The sequence below is a fragment of the Rutidosis leptorrhynchoides genome, chromosome 4 (assembly GCF_046630445.1).
Source record: "Rutidosis leptorrhynchoides isolate AG116_Rl617_1_P2 chromosome 4, CSIRO_AGI_Rlap_v1, whole genome shotgun sequence".
Classification (NCBI taxonomy): Eukaryota; Viridiplantae; Streptophyta; class Magnoliopsida; order Asterales; family Asteraceae; genus Rutidosis; species Rutidosis leptorrhynchoides.
In genome coordinates this window covers 102,579,823-102,593,217 of record NC_092336.1, presented here as the reverse complement: position 1 = coordinate 102,593,217, position 13,395 = coordinate 102,579,823, and the positions used below count along the sequence as shown (strand labels likewise).

General features: G+C 36.7%; 1 non-coding gene across 1 annotated transcript; it reads left to right on the top strand.

Moving 5' to 3' along the window:
- The first annotated feature begins 656 nt into the window (after nt 1-656).
- LOC139846076 (small nucleolar RNA R71) lies at nt 657-763 on the top strand. Its single transcript, XR_011758821.1, has one exon. It is a non-coding gene; the product is annotated as a small nucleolar RNA R71 (small nucleolar RNA).
- Nucleotides 764-13,395: the final 12,632 nt, after the last annotated feature.

The window sequence follows — 13,395 nt, the reverse complement described above, 5'->3', positions numbered from 1 at the left end:
AGGGTTAACAGAATCTGGGGGATTTATAGGATGATTTTTGGGTTCTGTTTCGGAAAGGTTTTGAGTAGGGAGTTCCTCTGTATTTGCGGGATTATCTACTTTATTTCTTTCCCTCCCCTAGTTACAACTAGGACATCAAACTCTTTGTATTCTGTCTCGAGTTTAGCTGATAATTTTTGTATATTAAGTTGAAAACTTTCTATTAATTTTTCAAAAGTGAAGATCAGGTTATCAAACTTATTTTGACATTCATAAAATCAGCTAAAACTCTCTGAGAGTTTACAGAGGGTTTTTGCACTGGAAATATTATATTGAAATCTAAGCTATTTTGCTGCTTATGTGCCCATCTAGGGTAAGGATACCTTAGATTGGTTCTGGTAGCATCGGCATTCAGTGTAGCAGGAATTGAAAAGTTCTGAAGCGTAAGATTAAGATCTTCTAACCTTGATTCTAGCATTTTTAAAGTTTGTGTAGAAGTATCTAGCTTAGCAACTTCATTACTCTAGTCTTCCTCTCGTGTTGCAATCGTTTCTAGGAGATCCCATGCTTCCGTTGCTGTGTGTAGCATGAAGTTTTCTTGCGAAGCCATGTCGAGGGTGGATCAATCGTTCTGGGTCAAACCATTGTAAGTTGTACAAAGTAGATCCGGTTGACCTATTAAATGATTTGGACATCTCCTAAGAATCTCCTTAAATCTTTTCCATGCTGAGCTTAATAGTTCATCATTTCATTGGTGGAAATTAACGATTTCATTCTTTAGACTGGTTTGAAGAGAAGGTGGATAGAACTTTGCTAGGAACTTTGTTACTAACTCTTCCCATGAATAGATCGAGTTGGAGTCGAGTCCATCAAACCATAATAAAGCGTGTGCAGATAAAAAGTATTGAAAAAGATGGAGTTTTAAAATATTTGAATCAGTTATCCCTTGCTTATAAGAGTTGACCAGACTGATGAATTTACTCAGATGAGAGTTTGCGTCATCATTCGGAAGTCCTTGAAAATGACAAAAAGTTTTGACTAACTTGATAATGTGCGAATCAATTTCTGGGGTTTCTTCGGTAGTTAAAACGATTTGTCTATCTCGATTTTCTATACACGGCCTTTGCATAGAAGCGAGAGTAATGCTGTCCATTTTTAAATTTTCTATTTTATGAAAACATAAAATGTAACTCTCAGATATTAATCTGAAAGGATCGACAATTTAATTAAAACGGTTATATTTGAAATTTGGTCGCTAACCTTATCGATATAATAATCAATCCAGTTTCTTTCAAACAACTTCTTACCTAGGTGGCCAGGATGACAACGGAGACGCATGATCCTTTTGGTTCCAATATAATTGGAGACTGTTTGGAAAATCTAACAACCAAGTCCGTATATGTCGTCTTCCTATGACACCACCCTACAGTATTCTTCGGTTGTGATTAAAACTTTTTCGATCAAAATATTCGATTCCCCTGCAGCAGCGCCAAGAAATTAGTTTACACTACTAATATCGCTTAAAAGGTCGGTTATGTTTGTCTTGGAACCAGGTAGACAAGCGGGTCCCAAAAGGGTCCTAAATTTTTTTATTTTTAAGTGCGGGGCCTAAAGCTTATTCACACTTTATAAGGTAGAAAGAGTAAGTTGACCTATGGTCATGTTTTTGAATGGTTTAACGAATTGAATTTCAAAGGGATAACTGTTCTTGGTTAAACTGTCTGGATAAAAGAGTAGTTAAGTTTTTATCTAACAGATTCCTAAATACTGAAAAAGTAAAAAGGTGAAGGAATAACAGAGTGTGCAGATCAAGGAAATGATGTCCATGATATACGTCTAGGCTCGGGAAAGGTAGTCATGAGGAAGAGCCTCTAAATAGGATAGCATGGAACTGATTGGATGAACCAATCGTACAGTCCTACCAGTCTTTGAACTCTCGGAGTTCTCTTTGAGTGAAGGTCGGTATGTCACTGGGGTTGCACTATCGGAATGTGTCTGAACCTAGGGGGTTATCCTTAGTTAAGCACTAGGTCATGTCAGAAGTTGGGCTCTAATCCTAACCCTAGTTATCTGTTAGGAAACAGAATAACGACATGCCATGTCGAGTGGACACAGTCACAATAGAAGGGGACCTACTGGATTAAGTTGGCAACAACAGTAGAAACTAACTAACCTATCATCATTCTACAAAGATCCTACTATGCTACTCATTATATAGTGTTACAGTGTTATGCTGACAATGATACATATATAAATCTACCAGATGCACTCAGTAGTATAACACCCCATCAAAAATCCCTTTAACGAAATGTTAACTCTGGTCCCAGTGCTTGACTTGACTTCTACGCAACAGCAATATTTTACAGTGGAAGCAATTAATACGTGAGAATAAAACACGCAAAACGGATCAACAATAATGTTGAGTGAATCTACAGGTTTTAGATAAACAATACAGTATGTTAAAGAATTAATATTCCGAAAATGTTTATTAGTGGAAGACCACCAAGGTTAAAAGTTTGTAGACAACACCGTGTCCCGTTTCAAAAGTTTGTTGACACTATCATGTCAAGTTTCAAATATTTGTAGACAATACCATGTCAAGTTTCAAATATTTGTAGACAATACCATGTCAAGTTTCACCTCATTTGTTCGTAAACCGTCGTTTTAAATAACGTTGCATAGTATCTGACAAACAGTTATCAGAAAATAGTTCAAGTACATTGACCACGAGATTTTACAAGTACAACTCCAAGTTGCGAAACGTTTACATAATCTATGAGCACCTGAATACTAGCAATGACCAGAGTATAGAATCCACTACACTCCCTTTACCCCATAAAAATGTTATACACTTGTACGAGTGTATCTAATGTTCAAAATAAATGCACCACTGTTATAAAGTAGGGTGAGGTTGTCAACCTAACGGATCCGTCCATCTAAATTGTGCTTACCCGATGGTAATAAAAGTATTCAAGCTTGGGGCTTTGTGTACAAATTCAATATGTATATGTAGTGTCAACATAAAAGCATTTGAAAACGTAAGTACAACAACGTGTATTCTCATCCCTGAAAACATGTAAAAAGCGGGACTGTAGACTCACCTTCGATAAAGCTCGGATTGAAAAGTGGACAAATAACTTGTACGGATTATAGCCGAGTAATGCAACCTAAGTATATGTATTTAGGTTGATCAACATATATGTCTTATAAAATGTGGTTTCATATTATAATTTGTTTTATTGCTCGACTCGACGCGTTTTAAAGTAAAAGTCAACATATAGTCAACCAGTTCATGCAAGTCAAACAAAGTCAACCAGAGTCAAACCCAAAAGTCAAACTTGGTCAAAGTAGTCAACTAAAGTCAACATCAGTAGGTACAAGTCAAATATTGGTCAACATGTCAAACCTAAGTCAAACAACTCGTTTTGGTTCGTAAATGGTCATTTTCACAATCACAGTTTATTGTCATGCACAACTTTCATGTACATATAGCAAACTTCACATAATATCTCAAAGCACAAAATTCATACAAATATGGCAAACTCCAGATCACAAATATACTCAAAATAGATTCTAAAAAGTCCGATCAGGGTCTCATACAATGTCTATAAGTCTGGAATCAGAAAGGGTACATTCATGGTTTGCCAACTCAGTTTCTGACCGTGCACTGGTCTCGTATTGGCTATAATCAGAGCTAGGGACATGAAAATCAAGCTAGGTCATTGGCCATGGTCCAAGGACAAGTCAAACTACCACATATCCGAAAATAAGCAAATTTGGTTTAGCCAATTGGTACAGATTATTCATTCAATTTGGATGTCCTGTTTTCAGCTCATTTCAGAATTTACTATAACTATGGCCCTAGTGTGCACAATGCATAGGGTTTCAGAGGTTGCAACAAACTAAACATACATCAAATATCATGTCAAGATTCATATTCCAGAAGTATTCATGTTAATTCACAAAACACAAACCACAGAGTACAAAACAGAGAGCATATGGCAGATTCGATCCTAGTTTAGCTAGTCACATTCGCATGCAATTATCCAAAAATCTAGATACAATTAGAAAATTATATCTACATGAAAAGTGAATACTTTTTGTGTAAATTTCAGATATGCAAAGGTTTAAATCCAGAAGTTAACACATTTTAATACACAAATCAGTTTTCATGCAAGTGCTGGAAAAATCCACTTTTTCATTCGTTTAGGCATAACACGAGTTTTACTCAAGCAAATGACATGATATCCTAGTGTAACCTGAGTATTTTTGAATTATCTATCCAATGGTAATAAATTCACAATCCAATTCGTAACCTATCAATACCAGATTTCTGATCAAGCAACAAAAACACAACGATAATTCAAATGGTCATAACTTAATCATACGGAAACGAAATCAAGTGAATCCAAAGCCTAAAATCAATAGTTTTTCATGAGGATTCCAAAGCCTAAAGTCAATTGTATGTACACACAAAAATCAAATTCGGTTTTCATGGCAAACAATCAAATCGGACAAATTAACGCATCTAACATTAACCACACGTCAAGACTTGAGCAATAAACAACGAAAACTATGAAACATTAATAAAATTCAGACTATGAAAGTTAGGATTTGCTATTTATACCTTTGATCATGAAAAGAATTATATCAACGCGTAGAACATGAAGGGAATTGCAAGTTTCGTGTTCAACACTTAAGCTAAAAAGCAAAAATTGATCTGGTTGTGTGTGGGGTGATGATCGACGAGCAGCAGGGAGGAAGAAGGAGATCGATGCAGTTTTTTGTGAGGGTTTATATTGTATTAGGTTTACTACTTGTATTAATACTAACCCTAGTTCACTAATTTAGCAATTAAGTCCCTCAAGTTTGCAAAAGGCAAAACATAAGGGCTGGGGATGGGGGTTCGGCCGAACATGGCCAACCATGGTGTCCCGGGCTCTCGTTTTTCAAAAGCGCGTTATCGTGGTCCGTTTCAAGTGCCGTTTAGACGTACCGAAGGCCCGGAACACTAAACCGATCGTTAAAACGCAGCCAAACGTTTAATTTATTAAAAACCCAATAAATTAAATATTTTAAAAAAATTAATAATTATTAAAATAATTATTAAAATAAACCCGAGCGTTTCGTTGCTCAAAAAGCAGTTATCAAAACCGTATCGTTTTTATCGTATTTCTTTATCCGGAATATATTTTTAAATTAATATTAACCCATATTAATTATCGTAACCCTCCAAGGATCAATATGTATTTATTACACATAAACACACAAAACGTCAAGTAATCGCCGTTAAATTAACTAACAGAAAGTTAACAGAAGTGACGGAAAAAGCAGGGTTGTTACATTACCCACCTGTTATTGAAAATTTCGTCCCAAAATTTTAGTGAGCGTCCGCCGAAGTAGTTCCTTCTAGAAACAGTAGTGGGTATTACAACCTCATTTGATCTTCACGCTCCCACGTGAACTCTGGTCCTCTTCTCGCATTCCACCGAACTTTAACGATGGGGATTCTGCTTTGCTTTAACTGTTTGACCTCAAGGCCCAAGACTTCGACAGGTTCTTCAATGAAATGAAGTTTGTCGTCGATACGCAGTTCCTCTAAAGGAATAATCAAATTCTCGTAGGCTAATCACTTCTTTTGGTTGGATACGTGAAAAGCGTCGCGTATACCACTGAGTGCTTGTGGTAGTTTCAATCTGTAAGCCACTGGTCCAACTCTTTCAGTTATCTCGAACGGTCCAACATATCTAGGACTCAATTTACCTCGTTTTCCGAACCGTTAAACACCCTTACAAGGTGATACCTTAAGCATGACTTTGTCACCAACTTGGAATTCTATATCCTTTCGTCTAACATCGGCATAACTCTTTTAAAGACTTCGAGCCGTTCTCAATCATTCCTGAATCTGTAGGACTTTCTCCATTCTCTCCTGAATAATCTCAGGACCTGTCAACTTACTATCCCCCAATTCGCTCCAACATACAGGAGATCTGCACTTCCTTCCGTACAACGCTTCGAAAGGTATAGATTTAATGCTCGCATGGTAGCTGTTATTATATGAGAACTCAGCTAGTGGTAAGTACTTATCCCATCCGTTCCCGAAATCAATGACACATGCTCGCAACATGTCTTCTAAAGTTTGAATAGTTCGTTCGCTCTGGCCATCGGTCTGGGGGTGATATGCTGTACTCATATCTAAACGAGTCCCCATTGCTCTCTGTAATGACTATTACTGCCAAAACCTGGTGCCAAAACCTGGAAGTGAATCTGCTGTCACGATCGGATATAATAGATATAGGCACTCCATGCCTAGAGACGACTTCCTTAATGTAAACTTGAGCCAACTTCTCCATTTTATCAGTCTCTCTTATTGGTAAGAAGTGTGCAGACTTAGTGAGATGATCCATGATAACCCAAATAGTATCGTAACCTCCCAACGTTCTCGGTAGTTTCGTGATGAAGTCCATTGTAATATCTTCCCATTTCCACTGGGGAATCTCTGGTTGACTTAATAACCCAGATGGCTTCTGATGTTCAGCCTTGACCTTAGCACAAGTCAAGCACTTCCCGACATAAGTAGCAATGTCAACTTTCAAATTTGGCCACCAATAAAACGCCTTCAAATCTTGGTACATTTTATCTGACCCCGGATGAATTGAGTATCTTGACTTATGTGCTTCCTCCAACACTAGCTCTCTCAATCCACCAAACTTTGGTACCCAGATTCGATTAGCAAAATATCGTGTCCCGTCCTCCTTGATGTCAAATTTCTTATCCATCTCACAGCTAACAGTTACGCGCTCTATATGCGATGTTTTCTTGCTTCATGGCCTCTCGTTGTGCCTCGCGGATCTGTAATGTGAGATTCGTACGGACAACTATGTTAAGCACTTTAACCCTGAGGGGTTTCTCTCGCTCTTTTCTAAGCATATTCAATATCGAACGTAGATGCTATTCGTGCTCTTCCTTGTTCTTGGAGTACACCAATATATCATCAATAAACACGATGACGAATTTATCTGGGTATGGCTTACACACACGGTTCATGAGGTCCATGAACACTGCTGGTGCATTCGTCAAACCAAACGGCATCACTGTAAACTCATAATATCCATAGCGTGTTCTAAACGCCGTCTTCGGGACATCAGCTTCTTTGACTCTCAATTGTTGATACCCGGATCTCAAATCAATCTTCGAATAACAACTAGATCCCTGTAGTTGATCAAATAAGTCATCAATCCTCGGTAGTGGATACCGATTCTTGATTGTCAACTTGTTCAATTCTCTGTAGTTGATACACAATCTCATCGACCCATCCTTCTTTTTAACAAATAAGACTGGAGCTCTAACTCAGAAATTCATGGCTATGTGACCCACCTTCTAGTACCTATCACAAATTAGGGCATTACAACCCTGATGTTCTTCACCATGGGAAGCTCTTGTATTTCTAAAGGTGCAAGTTCGTATATTGTACGCGTAACGGGTGCAGCTGCTAGCATCAAATCAATCCAAAATTCGACTTCACGGTGGGGTGGACGTGTAACCCCAGGACAATCTCTAATAGTCGGGTCTCTTAAATGTTGATTCATCTTTACTCACATGTGCCAGAATTATGAGACATTCTCATCTCATGTACTTCTGGACCTTCTAGTATTTAATGTAACATGACGGTGTACTGATCTCGTCTCCGTACACCATTATCATTGGTGAAAGGGATTCGAATAGCCTTATGGTCGTAGCTACCTCAGTTGTATTGTCAGATAACCAATTTGTTTCAACCACGAGGTTAAAACTCCCTATTTTAATAGCTCTACGGGTTACACGCTGTCTAAGGAATGTACAGGATTATAAATGTTGGGACTAAATTCTCTAGCGTTAGAGCTTCTATCACGCCCGGTGTTGACAATATATAAACGTTATGATCGACGAGTGAGAACAATCTCTTGACGAACTTCATGGCAAACGATACTGAACAATGTGTAATGGAAACTCAAACCAAATCTGATATTTAACCGAAAAGGGTTGGTACAAACTTCCAGGCGTATGTGTCCCGCGGGAAACAGATGAAGTGTAGTTCGCGTCGATGTGTTCAAAGTTGGTCGGTAATGATTGTGGGTATAACGAAAATGATTGCCACTTAAGAAAAGTACGTTAGGACAGAACAAGAAAGGATACGGTAACAAGTAGTACTTACTAGTAGCAATGAGTGGTGGTGTTAGCGATAAGTAGCGATAGGTTGTGATGAGCAGTGATGATAGTAGTGACGAATAAGTTATTAGATAGTATACTCGCGTCATAAGTATATACACATGTATATTAACGCACCCAATAAGGCATAATAGTTATTAGTCGGTAGGCTCGTGTTGGGAAACAAAATCATGAACGGCGGTTGGTTGAATGATAGGTAAGTTGGAAATGAGTTGTGATGCGCAGTAGCAGGTAGTAAAGCGTGGAGGTGTTAGTAGTGACGAGTAGTACTTAGTAGTGGTAAGTAGTAATGAGTAGTAGCAAGTAGCAAGGGGTAGCAGTAAGTAGTATTTAGTAATGACAAGCAGTGAGAGGTAGTGATCAGTCGTGAATAGTAATGAGAGGCGGCGTTGAGTAGTAGTTAGCAGCGATAAACAGTAAAGAGTAGTGGTATGAGATGACGAGTGTGTTCAAGTAGTGTCTTTGTAGTGACAAGTAGTGATCGGTGGTAACAGACAGTGTCGAGCAGTGACGAGTTGTGTCATGTTTACAAGTTACTTACAAGTTGTATTAACAATTAATTCGGACAGTGTGAGTTTCTACACGTAATAGAGATTATACGGTTTATGTTCTAAACGTTGTTTATCCAAGTAACCTACTTGACTCCCTCCCAATTCCTTATTTTGTGTCATAACCCGTCCTTAACCATAAGAACGAGTTAGATAACGTATGATTTCATTGCGAGGTATTGACCTCTATATGCGACATTTTTAAAAGAACAACTGCATTTATTTTACATTACAAACCATAACTCTTATTTTAATACAAGCTTTAGACAATATAAAGATGATTATCGTTTAGCGATAATCTTAGACTTACAAACTTTACATGTGATGATAACAATACGATTTCTAGCATATTTTACATTACAATTCCTCGGATATGCAGTTTTATTTTTGACACAAATATGCATACTCAAGATCTTGCTTAAATTCAACATGTTGCAGCGGAAGCTTTTAGTTATCACCTGAGAATAAACATGCTTAAAACGTCAACATAAAGTTGGTGAGATATAGGTTTAATGCCGGCAGCAATATATATATATAGACCACAAGATTTCATATATAAACATTTTAATAAAAGTATTCTAAGTGGTTGAGCACTTGGTAACTATACTTAACATTTAATCACGTCGCATATTCCCTTTATTATGAAATCTTACTACACTGTACCAAGTATAGTCACGAAACGAAGTACTGTGCAACCGTTGAATACTGGTCGTCCAGTCCGGTTGGGGTTGTCAGGCCCGATAGATCTATCAACAGGATTCGCGTTTACAATACCGCTGTAAATAATAGTTACCAAGCTACAGGGAAGTATGCCAGTGGTACAACTCAACGTAGAATATATTTTTCAGTTACTTGTGTCCATATCGTAAAACATAAAATACATGTATTCTCATCCCGAAATATTTAGAGTTTAAAAGTGGGACTATATACTCACTTTTGCCTTGAAGATATATATATTTTGACTTGGTCTCCGGTTGATATCACGAACCTATCCATATATAGTTTATCAATATATTTCCATTTTAAACAATCGTCACATATATATACTTATTATACTTTTAATAGTTTTAATAATTTCTTAGTCCGTAGTTAGCAGTCCGATGTTAGTAATTCAATTTTAATGGTTCATATTTAGGTGTTTAATAAATAAAACCCCCATCAAAATAAATAAAACCCCATCGTATTTGTATTGGTCGGGATTAATCTTGACCCATGGTACCGGTGTTGTCAAATGACGTGTTGCGTACATAAAGTACCGGTGTTGTCAAATGACGTGTTGCGTACAATCATGGGATCTTATGATTAATCTTCTCGTATTTTTTTTGGGTGATCCTGAACCATATAAAATTAAATTATGAGTACATATATATAAAATATCATGTTATTTTAAAAAGATGTGATTTATTTAATTTTCTCCAATTATTTTCGTAGCTAAACTAGTCTTGGATATCCGATTTTGTTTTGGTCGTAGTTTCTTCGTTACAACTCCGTTTTCGTTGGTTCAACTTGCCACTTCCTTGGATCGAGTCCCTCTTTAAGACTATGAACTGTAAATACCTTAGTTTGTATTCGAAATCACAGGTCATAGGTCAAACTTTAGTGAAACTTATGAAGTTAATCATTTTCCATCATGTAAACAACCTTAAATGATTATTTTTCTAAAAATACTTATACTTTGAGTTAAATCATGAAATTTTTATGTGTTATCATATTCATAGTAAAAATCATTTTTACAGAAAATAAACCTCCAATTCAAAGTTTAAGATGGTTTTTAATTATCCAACCCAAAACAGCCCCCGGTTGCACTCCGACGTCGTAAAAACAGTTTTTAAGATGTTCTTTGAAAAACCAAGTTATACCTTGTTAAATTAGCATATATTTAAGTTATATTACAGGTCTTGAAGTATTTTAAAAGTTAAGTTAGAAGGATCTATTTAGTTTGCAAACAAGTTTGAAAACATTCAAACTATGTTCTTGTTGTTAAAATTTTATACCACAAAATAAGATAGCTATATATATATGAATCGAATAAGGTTATGAACAAAGTTACTACCTCAAGTTACTTGGACAAGATTGCTGTAAAATAGGAGTAAGAACCTAGAACCAAAAGGGTGATGGAATTGGATGAAAGATTGGAAGTAAACTTGTGTTCTTGGAAGGATTCTTGAAGTGTTTTTGTAAGAGTTTTCTTATGGTGATTAAGTGATGTTTTTATGGCTAGATCTTCATGGATATTAGCTGAATGGTTATGGAGGTTAAGGCTCTTAAAAGTGTGTGTGTTTTAGTTAAAGGAAATGTGTAGTAAAATAAAAATGGAATGGAGTATAAATGGTGGTGTAAAAGGTGTATAAGTTTGTAATTTTGTGAAAAAATCTTTTAATCATGTGAAATTGTCATACTAGATAACAAAAGTAGTTACCTTATACATAAGGCATTGAACAAGGGCTGGTTGGTGGTGATTTGATGTGTATATACCAATAGTAAATACGTATAGAGGTTAGGTATGATACGAGTACATGTACTCTAGATATACGTATAGAAATCTTGTGAAAAATGGAATGAGAATTCAAATATAGCTATCTTTTGTGAATATACTTATATTGTTTTATGTATTTAAGTCCTTAAAAGTGACTAAATACATTACTTATACGATATATGTATAAACATTATAGGTCATAAGTATTTATGTCAAATAACGTTACGTATGGTTATCGTTTTGAAAACTTAGGTTAGTAGTTTCAAAATATACTTGTAACTTATTGTTATTAATACAAAATGAGGTATTAAAACATTCTTAGATCATGTTAAATATGTATATATACATATATATACACAAACGTATAATTATCATATATTATATAGTTCGTGATATCATCGGTCAAACTAGACGGTCAAACGTTGTGTAAAACTCTTTTCAAAAACATAAATCTCAACAATTTGGATTGCTTGTCATGTTGGTAAGGTTTAATTTATGTAAATATTAATCTTATAAGTATAGAATGATCGAAAAAGTGCGGGTCATTACAGTACCTACCCGTTAAATAAATTTCGTCCCGAAATTTTAAAATTGTACCTATTTTGCGTCATCGGGAAACAAGTGTGGATACTTTTGTTTCATTTGATCCTCTCATTCCCAAGTAAACTCGGGACCCCTTCGAGCATTCCAACGAACCTTAACGATCGGTATGTTGCTCTGCTTGAGCCGTTTAACTTCACGATCCATGATTTCGATTGGTTCTTCGATGAATTGTAGTTTCTCGTCGACATGGATTTCTTCAAGAGGAATGGTGAGGTCTTCCTTTGCAAGACACTTCTTAAGGTTTGAGACGTGAAAGGTATTATGTACTCCGGCGAGTTGTTGCGGTAACTCGAGTCGATAAGCTACCGGTCCAATGCGTTCGATGATCTTGAACGGGCCTACATATCTTGGGTTCAGTTTACCCCTTTTTCCGAAGCGTATTACACCTTTCCATGGTGACACCTTTAACATAACCATGTCACCGATCTGAAACTCTAATGGTTTCCTTCGGACATCGGCGTAGCTCTTTTGGCGACTACGGGCTATTTTCAATCTCTCCTTGATTTGTACTATCTTCTCAGTAGTTTCGTGTATGATCTCGGGACCAGTTAATTGTCGATCTCCTACTTCATTCCAACAAATAGGAGATCTACACTTCCTTCCATACAGTGCTTCAAATGGCGCAGCTTTAATGCTCGCATGATAACTATTATTATACGAGAATTCTGCTAATGGTAAATACTTATCCCATCCGTTTCCAAAATCGATCACACATGCCCTGAGCATGTCTTCAAGAGTCTGAATTGTTCTTTCACTCTGCCCGTCAGTTTGCGGATGATATGCGGTACTCATATCCAAACGAGTTCCTAGTGCCTCCTGTAGTGATTGCCAGAACTTTGAGGAAAATCTACTATCACGATCAGATATAATGGAAATAGGTATTCCATGCCTTGAAACTATTTCCTTTATATATAATCGTAATAATTTCTCCATTCTATCCGTTTCCTTTATAGGCAAGAAATGTGCAGATTTGGTAAGACGATCAACAATTACCCAAATAGTGTCGTATCCCCAGGCAGTCTTTGGTAACTTCGTGATGAAATCCATGGTAATACCGTCCCATTTCCATTCTGGGATTTCTGGTTGTTGAAGTAATCCTAACGGCTTCTGGTGTTCTGCTTTGACTTTGGAACAAGTTAAACATTCCCCAACATATGTTGCAACGTCTGTCTTCAAATTAGGCCACCAATAATGCGTCTTAAGATCTTGATACATCTTTCCAACTCCAGGATGTATCGAGTATCTTGTCTTATGTGCCTCATTCAATATTAACTTCCTTAATCCACCCAACTTTGGTACCCAAATACGGTTTGCAAAATATCGAATTCCATCTTCCCGCATAACGAGTTGCTTCTCATACTTCTTCATTATTTCATTTCCTATATTTTCTTTAGTAAGTGCTTCTCGTTGAACTTCTTTGATTTGTGAGTTGAGATTCATGCGAATTTTTATGTTCATCGCTCGTACTCGAATTGGTTCTCGTTCCTTTCTGCTTAGTGCGTCAGCCACCACATTCGCTTTCCCAGGATGATAACGAATTTCACAATCATAGTCGTTTATTAACTCGACCCACCTACGTTG